Source organism: Entelurus aequoreus, linkage group LG27, assembly GCF_033978785.1.
Source record: "Entelurus aequoreus isolate RoL-2023_Sb linkage group LG27, RoL_Eaeq_v1.1, whole genome shotgun sequence".
NCBI classification, from domain to species: domain Eukaryota; kingdom Metazoa; phylum Chordata; class Actinopteri; order Syngnathiformes; family Syngnathidae; genus Entelurus; species Entelurus aequoreus.
In genome coordinates, this window is record NC_084757.1 from 24,534,769 (window position 1) to 24,548,597 (window position 13,829).

Consider the following 13,829-nt stretch of genomic DNA (forward strand, 5'->3'; position numbering starts at 1 on the left):
GCATTTTTTAAATTGATCATTTTAATATATTTTTTGTTGTTGATATTTTTCATGCTAATTGCAACATACGAATAGGTTGGGCAGGTGGAACCGTTTTTAATCATTTTACTATTTAGACATTTTCGAACATTTAAATCAAAGGCGGAAAGGTCCTTAAAGGTAAACAAGTAGAATTAAAATTGGCCAGTGTACGTTAACGATTCGCGCTGTATACATAATAAATACGCGACCTTTAAAGGCCTGGGCGAGGAGCTCATCTCCAAGGATCATTTTCACAGCTGGAGTCGGGACTTGGAGGTGGAGGAGGAGGGTTCGGTCCGGCTCGGCTCCGGGCGGTGATTGGTGGGTTTGCTCCGCGGCAAGATGGCTGCGTTGGCGCCCGCAGGCAATAGCGGCATCCTGGTGGAATGACGCAAGCCACGCAGCTCTCCTTCAGTCCTCGGAGGCTCCACTCTCCATAGCGCAGATTTCCCACCGAGCAGCACCGGAAGACGGAGCGGCTATAACAAGCCTCCCCAGCGGACCGAGCGGAACCGGCGCCTCTTCCGTGTAAGTAGTCCGCCTTAACATGTGTGGTTTCCCCCCATAGTGGCTTCATTCTCTCGTTACGCTTTTGTTGTTGTTTCTCCGCTTCCTGCACGTTGGCTTGTGTTGTGTCGCCGCCGTCAAGGAGGAGGGGGAACGGCTAAAAAAGAGACTGAGGAAAACCTCCATTTGTTGTTGTCTTTCCACGGCTAACCTGCCCGCTTCCACCCCAACTAAGAAGCACACCTATCCGCCCTAACAAGGCCCCTTTAGCCGGGGAGAGGCACTCAACAGATGGAAGTCAACTAGAGTGGAAATGAAACTAACTACACTCTGTGTAATTATCCACGCTATACGTTTATGTTGACACAGTGGAGGACAAAGTGTCCACTGTCCTCTCCAGACAGCTGGACACATCTGCTTAAAGCAGGGGTCGGCAACCCAAAACGTTGAAAGAGCCATATTGAACCAAAAATACAAAAAAACAAATCTGTCTGCAGCCGCGAAAATTAAGTGTTATAGTGAAGGCAACACATGACGTAAGTGTCTATATTAGCCTACTATCAAAATGACTTTAAAAGTCTTATAATGAAGGCAACACATGATGTAAGTGTCTATATTGGCTATAGTAGCCTACTATCAAAATGACTTTAAAAAGTCTTATATAAGTCTTATAATGAAGGCAACACATGATGGAAGTGTCTATATTAGCCTACTATCAAAATGACTTTAAAAGTCTTATATAAGTCTTATAATGAAGGCAACACATGACGTAAGTGTCTATATTAGCCTACTATCAAAATTACTTTAAAAGTCTTATAATGAAGGCAACACACGATGTAAGTGTCTATATTAGCTATAGTAGCCTACTATCAAAATAACTTTAAAAAGTCTTGTATAAGTCTTATAATGAAGGCAACACATGATGTAAGTGTCTATATTAGCCTACTATCAAAATGACTTTAAAAGTCTTATATAAGTCTTATAATGAAGGCAACACATGACGTAAGTGTCTATATTAGCTATAGTAACCTAGTATCAAAATGACTTTAAAAGTCTTATAATGAAGGCAACACATGATGTAAGTGTCTATATTGGCTATAGTAGCCTACTATCAAAATGACTTTAAAAAGTCTTATATAAGTCTTATAATGAAGGCAACACATGATGGAAGTGTCTATATTAGCCTACTATCAAAATGACTTTAAAAGTCTTATATAAGTCTTATAATGAAGGCAACACATGACGTAAGTGTCTATATTAGCCTACTATCAAAATTACTTTAAAAGTCTTATAATGAAGGCAACACACGATGTAAGTGTCTATATTAGCTATAGTAGCCTACTATCAAAATAACTTTAAAAAGTCTTGTATAAGTCTTATAATGAAGGCAACACATGATGTAAGTGTCTATATTAGCCTACTATCAAAATGACTTTAAAAGTCTTATATAAGTCTTATAATGAAGGCAACACATGACGTAAGTGTCTATATTAGCTATAGTAACCTAGTATCAAAATAACTTTATAAGTCTTATAATGAAGGCAACACATGATGTAAGTGTCTATATTAGCTATAGTAGCCTAGTATCAAAATTACTTTATAAGTCTTATAATGAAGGCAACACATGATGTAAGTGTCTATTAGCTATAGTAGCCTACTATCAAAATAACTTTAAAAAGTCTTGTATAAGTCTTATAATGAAGGCAACACATGATGTAAGTGTCTATATTAGCCTACTATCAAAATGACTTTAAAAGTCTTATATAAGTCTTATAATGAAGGCAACACATGACGTAAGTGTCTATATTAGCTATAGTAGCCTAGTATCAAAATAACTTTAAGTCTTATAATGAAGGCAACACATGATGTAAGTGTCTATATTAGCTATAGTAGCCTAGTATCAAAATTACTATATAAGTCTTATAATGAAGGCAACACATGACGTAAGTGTCTATATTAGCTATAGTAGCCTAGTATCAAAATTACTTTATAAGTCTTATAATGAAGGCAACACATGATGTAAGTGTCTATTAGCTATAGTAGCCTACTATCAAAATTACTTTAAAAGTCTAATATAAGTCTTATAATGAAGGCAACACATGACGTAAGTGTCTATATTAGCTATAATAGCCTACTATCAAAATGACTATGTATCGCAGGCGGAAGCAAATTTTCGTTGACAGAAATGTTGAAATGTAATATTTATTCTACACATTTTTACAACATTAGACACCATAAGTAAATCAGAGGCTACTCAGAAGGTGAGATAACTCCTGGAAATGACTGGCTTTTAATAACCATAAGGTATAGATGTGTGTGTCCAAGTTAAAGAAAACGGCAGGCAGTCTTCTTTTAATAGATTTATTACAATCTTTGGCAAGTTGGGTAATGTTTGCTGTGGTCTAGAACAACATGGCACACAAACAACTATCTGAAATGCAGCCAATATTACATACAGATAATGTGTCATGAGACTTACACTTCGACTTTCTTTTATTGTCATTCAAATTTGAACTTTACAGTACAGATAAGAACGAAATTTGGTTGCATTAGCTCGTTGTAGTGCAGGATGAAAGAGCAATAAGGTGCAGATATAAATAAATAGTTTACTGTACAGATAAATATATTGCACTTTTGCATATGCATCCACGTTTATGGGTGTATGTTATATTGTCTTTATATTCCAGCGAGTTAATCCGTTTTGGGGGAATTGAGGAGATTATTATGATGCGTTCAAGAGTCTTATGACCTGAGGGAAGAAGCTGTTACAGAACCTGGAGGTTCTGCTACAGAGACTGCAGAACCTCTTTCTAGAGTCCAGTGAAAACAGTCCTTGGTGGGGGTGGGAGGAGTCTCTACAGAAGATGAGACGAGACATGCAAATATAAATGATATACAAAGAGGATAAAAGTAAAGGATATTAAATGAGCTCAAATATACCTACAAATGAGGCATAATGATGCAATATTTACATGCAGCTAGCCTAAATAGCATGTTAGCATTGATTAGCTTGCAGTCATGCCTGACCAAATATGTCTGATTAACACTCCAACAAGTCAATAACATCAACAATGCTCACCTTTGTGCATTCATGCACAGTATACAACATTTGGTGGACTAAATGAGACGAAGAAGGAGTGGAAGATTTTACATGTAAACAAACTGTTGCATCACAGTCCACACTATGGTGAGTTCAAGAACCGCCAAAATTAGTAGGACAAAACAATGTTCACCAAATACTCTCATTGGCACTAAGGCTCGAGAGCCGCGGGTTGCTGACCCCCGGCTTAAAGCCACAACACAACATTGCATCGTGTGTGTGTGTGTGTATGTGTGAGAGTGTGTGTGTGTGTGTGTGTTTAGATCAGGGATATTCAACTAAATTGTTTTAGGGGCCACATTTCCAGAAAGCTAAGGACTGAGGGGGCCTTCACTATTAGTCTTATTTTGTATATTCTGGAGAACCAGAATCAGACATTTGATTTTGATCTATTTTTTGTCAGAGTTACAATAGCGCTCTGCTGTTTTTAAGGACCTTCGGCAAAATGTGAGTATCTCACACATTTTTTTTAACTGAACTCGTGGGCCAACAGTTGAATATCCCAAATGATAAAAAAGAGAGGACCTAAAACGGAACCTTGAGGAATACTATGTATAACTAAAGAAGTGAACAAATGACGACTGACTGTATCCAAAGTAAACAAACTGCCGCAACACCTTGGCTACATAAGAAACATTACGATTAAAATAGTGTCGCCCTAAAAAGAAGGGACTTAAAGGGGTGCCTTGAGGAACGCCTCACTTGTGTAAATCACAAGTGTGCTATGCTTGCTAGCAAGGTTGAAGTATCAATGCAATGATCTGCCAATGTGTTTACAGTAGTTCAAGTTCCTCTATACAACAGGGCTGCTCTAGTGTTTTCAGGAAATTGTTACAAAAATGTTTGTCTCCCAAGTTTTGAACTGAACCTGGGGACTCGTATTAGAGGTAGGAAAGTTTGGCCACCGGACGATTGGATGATGGTAATGATTCAGGGGCTACGATTGGATTATAAATTGATTATTTATGCATCTTTGATTATTGATTTGTATATTGTTTTTGTTTATAATTATTATTATTATTAGTAGTAGTATGTTTTATATTTAATGATTAATATCTGTAAAGGGCTCCTCCTTCGGCTACTGTGTCTCTATCTATCTATCTATCTATCTATCTATCTATCTATCTATCTATCTATCTATCTATCTATCTATCTATCTATCTATCTATCTATCTATCTATCTATCTATCTATCTATCTATCTATCTATCTATCTATCTATCTATCTATCTATCTATCTATCTATCTATCTATCTATCTATCTATCTATCTATCTATCTATCTATCTATCTATCTATCCATCTATCTATCTCAAAGATGCATAAATAATCAATTTATAATCCAATCGTAGCCCCTGAATCATTAACCCAGATTTCCATTGCCCAGATGCGGGTCACCGGGGCCCCCTTCTGGAGCCAGGCGCTCGATGGTGGCTGGCCTGTACTCATGGGGCCCGGCCAGGCACAGCCCGAAGAGGCAACGTGGGTCCCCCTCCAATGGGCTCACCACTGATAGGAGGGGGCTTAGAGGTCGGGTGCGATCTGAGCTGGGCGGCAGCTGAAAGCAGTGCCCTTGGCGGTCTGATCCACGGCTACAGAAGCTAGGTTTTGGGACGTTGAGTGTCACCTCGCTTGGGGTGAAGGAGCCTGAGCTGGTGCGCGAGCTGGAGAAGTTCCAGCTGGATGTAGTCGGACTCACTTCGAACTGAAATGGGGTTTAATAATTCAATTTGATTCAGAAGTTGTGGTTGCCGTTACGATTCAGGGACAATGTTATTTTTTTTAGAACCATGCGATCTGAAAACAATTCAGTGAGTTGAAATCGATTCAGTAACTTTTTAGCAAACACTGTTCAACCTGTGTGACTGTAAACAAAATACAGAATAGTGGACACTACAGGTGAAGTTTCCTTTATTCCTGTTATTTCTTGTAAGGGAATTTAGATATAAATTAATTATGGATACAAGCAAGTAAAGAACAATTAATGGCCAATGCATTAACATCTTATTTGAATAAATTGCAATCAACACTATAGGTTGAATTAACAAAAAGAAACATTATCTGCTCACATTTTCAACATTCCAGCAATTTTCAATAAAAGTAAATGATAAATGATAAATGGGTTATACTTGTATAGCGCTTTTCTACCTTCAAGGTACTCAAAGCGCTTTGACAGTATTTCCACATTCACCCATTCACACACACATTCACACACTGATGGAGGGAGCTGCCATGCAAGGCGCTACCAGCACCCATCAGGAGCAAGGGTGAAGTGTCTTGCCCAAGGACACAACGGACGTGACTAGGATGGTAGAAGGTGGGGATTGAACCCCAGTAACCAGCAACCCTCCGATTGCTGGCACAGCCACTCTACCAACTTCGCCACGCCGTCCAGTAACTAACCTATTAACAGTAGATTTACCTCCTAAATAAAGTTCCCTGACTCGGCCATCTTTTCAGTGCCCTGGCATCGCCGATGAAGGACAGCGTCCCAGGTGTGTGGCAGCATGTACAGTATGTCTCCTCATCCCTGTTGATGGTGTTGGGCCCTCGCTTCAAAATTTCCATATCCTCCTTCATCCATCTGTTTTATTTATTTGTGTCTGATAAAATTTTCCTTGGCTGCCATGTTGTTGTGTTCTGGAAGTCGGTGCGTCGCTGTAACTTGCTTCGCTGTCACTTCCATTGTGTTGGTCACGTCCTTTGTGGCTTAAAGTTGTGTTGCAGCTTTATATCATTGCATGGTGTTGTTTGTCTTTGTTGTGGCTTTTGCAATCGTGCTGTAGCTGAAAGTTTTTGTGTTGTAATTAATGATATTGTCTTGTGGCGTTTGCATTTGTTATGACCTTTCTCGACCACTGTAGCTACTCGCCATTGTTGTTGTTTTGATGACGTCACAGACGGGCAGACCGACTTAATGTTTAACGTCCTTAACATCAAAAGTACTAAACTTCATATAAAGTCTGCTGTTTCTAAATCCAATGTTTGTTCTTTTTAGTATCGATAAAATCAATCGATTCCCGTTTAAAACAATCTTGGATCAATACCTATCTTCCGGAAGGCAAACTTGCCGAGCACAGATCGATGTGGTTGAATCTAAGGAATATAAATTGATACATCTATTAATGGTTACACTCCTAGAACTAACCAACCAACACAACTGGGAAACATAACCTCCTTTATTCTGTAAATCAATACTACAAATGCACTGTTCTTTTGTTACCAAATGAATAACTTAAAAACATAACACAGACAAGCGGTAGAAAATGGATGGATGGACTTAACAAACCAATACAATTCTTTGAATGTCCCGCACCTTTGTCCCAATCCTTACCAACAGTTCACTGTGCTGTGTCCTAGTGAACTAGGGTGAGTGATAGGGTGAAAATCTTCTGCGTGTAGGTGAAAGTTCCAGTCCTACGTACTAAATGAATCCCCCCCAAGTGTCCATTAGATAGATTACAGCGGCTGGTTGATGTATTTAAGGATGCAGTGCGGCCATTAGGGCTCTCCAGATATCCGAATGCGATCAGCCCCAGATCACAACATCAGTTTGGTAGCTCTGATGGCGTGAAAGTAGGTTGTCGTGGTCACGATGGCGTCTTGTGCACAAAGAGTGACCAATGTATCCAGCTGACACTCTCTGTTCTGAGTGATTGTGTGTACTCACGAGTTGTTCATCCTCTTCATATTGCCTTCTACATATCCACTCTCTGTTTGACCCTCCTGCCACCTTTTGAGCAGGTCGTCATGCGTTAAGGTGAATGATGTCACTTTGCTAACCGGCTGCTTAATGACTCCGCTGAGGCGGGAGCAATCAGGTGTGACGAGGCGGTCGTATATTTCGCAGCGTAGGCGAACCCTGAAGTCAGCGTAACATGATCCCACAGCGTTGTGTGTCTCTGCCCTTCATTTGGCCCCGCCCGCGCTATAACAACAATGAAAGCTTTAAGGAAGCACCCAAACGGCACTTGTGTCGCCCTGCCTTTTTTATTGAAGATGGCAGATTGAGTCAGTTGTCTGGTATTGTCACATGGATGTGTTTACAATGCATGTCCAGAGTCCAGTCCCCATCACACAGAGGCAATTCAGTCCTGTCCCTCCCTATCTTTTGTTTTCACACTGGAGGCACACACCTTTTCCATAACTATTTACTTTTCGACTGAGTAACTATTAACATACGAGCCAGAGGGCGACTAGTAACAAAATATATGGGTTTTGGGTGTGGATGGATGGATGGATGGATGGATGGATGGATGGATGGATGGATGGATGAGTGTATATACCGGTAAAATGGGCCAAAAAAAGCTAGCCTGTAAACTAGTGTTGTCCCGATACCAATATTTTGGTACAGGTACCAAAATTATTTCGATACTTTTTGGTAATTTTCTAAATAAAGGGCACCACAAAAAATTGCATTATTGGCTTTATTTTAACAAAAAATCTTATAGTAAATTAAACATGTTTCTTATTGCAAGCTTGTCCTAAAATAAAATAGTGAACATACAAGACAACTTGTCTTTTATTAGTAAGTAAGCAAACAAAGGCTCCTAATTTAGCTGCAGATGTATGAAGTAACATATTGTGTCATTTATCATTCTATTATTTTGCCAACATTATTAAGGACAAGTGGTAGAAAATGAATTGTTAATCTAGAGAATAATTTCGCCACACCTAGTGTGTGTGTGACAATCATAGGTACTTTAACTTTAACTTTACTTGTTCATTTACTGTTAATATCTGCTTACTTTCTCTTTTAACATGTTTTATCTACACTTCTGTTAAAATGTAATAATCACTTATTCTTCTGTTGTTTGATACTTTACATTAGTTTTGGATGATACCACAAATTTGGGTATCAATCCGATACCAAGTAATTACAAGATCATACATTGGTCATATTCAAAGTCCTCATGTGTCCAGGGACATATTTCCTCAGTTTATAAACATAATATAAATTTAAAAAAAACGAAAGATGTTCTGATGCCAAAAAATATTGACGTAATCATAGTAGTATCAACTAGATACGCTACTGTACTTGGTATCATTACAGTGGATGTCAGGTGTAGATCCACCAATGGCGTTTGTTTACATTTTGACGCCAGTGAGCTATGGTGTGTAGTGAAGCATGTTTAGCTATTCCTCGTCCTGCAGGGATGATACTTGTAAGATACTTACTTGTAAGAAACATACTATTTGAGGTATATACTAGTACAAATTTGCTGAAGAGCTGGCATGCTGGCTTTTTATTGAATTAAATTATGAGTTCAGTTCAGTTTCAGTTTATTTCAAACATGCATATGGTACAATGTAATGCATCACATATTTCCAGTTGTTTCATTACAGCACGTCCGAAAAGGAGTAGGAAGAAGCTGAGCTTATTTAATCCTACCCCTTTTCATACCATAGCAATTGTATCCCATTTCCTTTTTCTCTGTAACAGAACATCCATCCATTCATTTTCTACCGCTTATCCCTTCCGGGCCAGTGAATGAATAAATAATAAATGAATAATATACCATAGTAAGTAAACGAATATTAAATACATAAATAATCTTTATCTAAAAAAAAAGAAAAGGGTTCAAGATGTTCATCATAATTATTGTTTTGTGTACTTTGTGAACACTTGTAGTTTGAACAGTCTTTTAAACTGAATCATATTGGTGCTTTGTTTGATTTCTTCGGTTAATCCATTCCATAATTTAATTCCGCACACAGATATGCTAAAGGTTTTAAGAGTTGTACGTGCATACAAATGTTTTAAATTAGATTTTCCTCTAAGGTTATATTTCTCCTCTTTTGTTGAGAAGAATTGTTGTACATTCTTGGGTTGTGGGTAATAGGTAGCTTTGTACATACAGTAGTTTTAGCTGTTTGCAAATGCACAAGATCGTCGAATTTCAATATTTGTGATTCAATAAATAAATGGTTTGTATGTTCTCTTTATCCAACATTATGTATTATTCTAATTGATCTTTTTTGTAACACCGTTAGTGAATGAAGCGCACATTTTGAAATGGTTTGAATAGGTTAAAAAATTAGGAAGTAGTAAACTTTTTAATAGATAAGTGTTATGGAAAAGTGGGGAAATTGAGAAAAGCAGAAATTGTTTTAACATAAAAAAATACATCTCCTGAACGAGTGGAACGTTTTGATGGTGGAATGGTTGAAATAGTTTGAAAAATGTGGGGGAAGTAGTGGAAAGCAGAAGCGTGGATAGAGTGGTAATGGAAAGTAGGAAGTCAGGGAAAACCGGGAATTTTTCAAACTTGTTGGTGTGAATGTCAAAGATGAGTGTAATGTATTGAATGGTTTGGTTTGAATTGGTTGGGAAATGTAGGAGGAGGGGGCGGACGGTAAAAGAGAATGCAATGATAATCAAAATACTTTTCAGCATTTACACAACTAGGTCAAATGTATTAACTTTTTAATCCAACAGATGGAACCATTATGAAACACTATATCAGTGCAGTGTCAATACAGCCATCGAGTGTGTTACACACTCTCTGAGGCATCATTTAATAATACAAAGATTTAATTATGTGCATTAAAGATGCTAAAAACAATATAATGTAGATCAATATGCTGCATTATAAGCCACATAAGCTCGGTATTATAGGTGATAAAGCAAATCACTGTCGTATCTAATAATACGTCTCGTTAATAACCCAATTTATTTTTACAATAAATTGGCCCTAGTGTGTGAATGTGAGTATGAATAGTTATGTCTGTGTTGGCCCTGCGATGAGGTGGCGACTTGTCCAGGGTGTACTCCGCCTTCCGCCCGAGTGGAGCTGGGATAGGCTCAGGCAGCCCCGCAACCACGAGAAGGACAAGTGGTAGAAAATAAATGAATGGATGGATGGAATGAGCCACAGGCCAGAATCAAACAAGCTGTGTCCAAAAATGGCCCCTGTGCCGCACTTTAGACACTTCTGGTTTAGTGTTGTTTTGTTTTTTTTAACAAAAGTGTAAGTGCAACAGGAAGAGTGTAAACAGTATGAATTATTATTTTATGTTTAGCAAAGTAAATGCCATCCATCCTTCCATCTTCTTCCGCTTATCTGAGGTCTGGTCGCGGGGGCAGCAGCCTAAGCAGAGAAGCCCAGACTTCCCTCTCCCCAGCCACTTTGTCCAGCTCCTCCCGAGGCGTTCCCAGGCCAGCTGGGAGACATAGTCTTCCCAACGTGTCCTGGGTCTTCCCCGTTGCCTCCTACCGGTCGGACGTGCCCTAAACACCTCCCTAAGGAGGCGTTCAGGTGGCATCCTGACCAGATGCCCGAACCACCTCATCTGGCTCCTGTCGATGTGGAGGAGCAGCAGCTTTACTATGAGCTCCTCCCGGATGACAGAGCTTCTCACCCTATCTCTAAGGGAGACCCGCCACCCGGCGGAGGAAACTCATTTCGGCCACTTGTACCCGTGATCTTGTCCTTTCGGTCATAACCCAAAGCTCATGATCATAGGTGAGAATGGGAACGTAGATAGACCGCTAAATTGAGAGCTTTGCCTTTCCGACTCAGCTCCTTCTTCACCACAACGGATCGATACGGCGTCCGCATTACTGAAGACGCCGCACCGATCCGCCTGTCAATTTCACCATCTACTTTTCCCTCACTCGTGAACAAGACTCCGAGGTACTTGAACTCCTCCACTTGGGGCAAGATCTCCTCCCCAACCCGAAGATGGCACTCCACCCAAAGTAAATGTTCATCTTTACTGAACAGTTGGTACTAGTTATAGAATACTAACAAACTAACTACAAACTGTGGAACAAATTCTGCCTATTATAGTCCACATGTCCTGCGTTCTTCCCTGACGAACTGACTGATTGACTAGCTAGCCAGTGAGCTAGCTAACTAATCAACCAACTAACAAACTTACAAAAGTGTGGAAAAATCTGTTCCATAGCACAATATTGTTCTTTCTTGATGACTGACTGACTGACCTGCCGACCAACAAAATGATAGATGTTCTATCGTTCTGTACAACAACATACTGTGTCCTTTCTTTGCTTAACTACATGTACCTAGAAACAAAATTAAGGGGAAATGGTGTCAGATTATCACATATCACAATTTAATGGTGATTTTCTTCGATAACTAACTGACCAACCAACAGACCTGTGGAAAATCTGGATTCACGCCTTCATCCTGTTCCATACCATTATTTACTAAAAATGTATATTTGCCACTGGCACCAAGATCTGCACCAGGGGTGGCTTACATAGTACATAGTTTGATGCGACTTTTAAGTAGCGTCACCTTCTTAATAACGAATTTACAAATAAACACTTTTAAACCATACCACAATTAAAGTGTTCTTTAATAACTAACTAACTAAAGTCAGCATTAATATGATCCCACAACGTTGTGTGTCTTTGCCGTTCAGCTGGTCTCGCCTACATGCACAATAACAAAAGCATTGGGAGTGTTGCAATACCGCTACAAAAAGCAAGCAGGGTAATATGCTGTACCTCTGCATTTTATGACCAGTATGAAACCTGTATAATTAATATTATTAATAATTGTAATAATAACATAGTTGTGTTGACAGGAAAACCAGGCACTGGTCTACAGCCTGTTAAGGCCGAGAACCTTCCTAACAGCATCGTACTTGCTAATTAACTCACAGATTGATTCATTTCCTGCAAATGAGATCATTTTTTAATGAATATTAATGTGGTTGACTTTCTTTTTCTTCGTTTTTTTTCCTGCAGTTGTTTACAATTCAAATGTATCGGCAAGAGAAAATATGTCTGACCGTGTGTGCGTGTGGTTCACACACACATACATAGAGTACATGAATATCAATACAATTTTTTCACGAGTGGCATTTGTGGTGGCTCCTACAGGTTGTGCTTTACGTGCTTTAAAACACATACTAGTTAACAAATAATACAGAGACCTTTAAAGTTTTATCATAATGAGACAAATAATTACCTGTGGACAATTAGTTAAAAGTTAAAGTTAAAGTACCAATGATTGTCACACACACACTAGGTGCGGCGAAATGATTCTCTGCATTTGACCCATCACCCTTGATCACCCCCTGGGAGGTGAGGGGAGCAGTGAGCAGCAGCGGTGGCCGCGCCCGGGAATCATTTTTGGTGATTTAACCCCCAATTCCAACCCTTGATGCTAAGTGCCAAGCAGGGAGGTAATGGTCCACATTTGTATAGTCTTTGGTATGACTCGGCCGGGGTTTGAACTCACGACCTACCGATCTCAGGGCGGACACTCTAACTACTAGGGTAGGTTGCTACGTTCTACTCATGTCTGCAAAGATGTTTTTGCTGGATTATGCTTACTGACCGCCATATTTTCCAACCAATCTTGCTCAAATTTTACGAATGTGCTTGTCGGTCCCCGAAAGGCGTGTGCTAAATTTCAAAGTGATTTTGATAAGAACCTTAAAGCAGGGGTGCCCAAACATTTCCCCCTGCAGGGGCCAAAGTGAAACTATGCCAGTGGGCCACAGGCCTAACGGAGATGTTTACAGCACCACGAGTGAATAATTTAACCACATACCGCCATATGTAAATAGAAGGTAGTGGAGATCGGGTTCAATACATGGCAACTCGTTTGCCTGTAATATTAATAATAATAATAATAAATCTGTAGATTCTACGGAAAAATATTTAAACAATTTAATTTAGGGTGGTTTTTACACCAAATAACTGTAAATGGAAAAACGATAACACTTTTATTTTTACAGTAAAATTGTGGCGACTAAGCTGCTAGTTTTTTTTACCGTGAAATCTATGTTCGTTGTCTTTACTGTGCATTACTGTCAATGGAGAAACGATGACACTTATTTTTACAGTAAAATTGTGGCGACTGAGCTGCTTGTTTTATCGTAAATTTATGTTCGTTGTCTTTACTGTGCATTACTGTCAATGGAAAAACGGTGACACTTATTTTTACAGTAAAATTGTGGCGACTGAGCTGCTTGTTTTATCGTAAAATCTATGTTCGTTGTCTTTACTGTGCTGTACTGTCAAAGGGAAAAAGTGTATCACATATATTTTTACATTAAAATTGTGGCGACTGAGCGGCTAGTTTTTACCGTAAAATCAATGTTTGTTGTTTTTACAGTGTTTTACTGTCAATAGATGAACGATACCACTGTTATCGTACTTGTATGGTAACATTTTGGCAACCGAGCTGCTAGTTTTTTACTGTAAAATCTGACCTTTTTTTT

The 13,829-nt window shown here is 39.1% G+C and overlaps 1 protein-coding gene across 2 annotated transcripts in view; it reads left to right on the forward strand.

The window, feature by feature from the left end:
• The first annotated feature begins 157 nt into the window (after positions 1–157).
• zgc:92140 (uncharacterized protein LOC447854 homolog) overlaps positions 158–13,829 on the forward strand; it is a 70,580-nt gene continuing 56,908 nt past the window's right edge. The window contains exon 1 of one of the 2 annotated variants that reach the window (XM_062038613.1): positions 158–549. The gene's annotated coding sequence lies outside the window, so the exon portion shown is untranslated. The remainder of the gene's footprint in view (positions 550–13,829) is intronic. The other variant, XM_062038612.1, reaches the window with a different exon arrangement.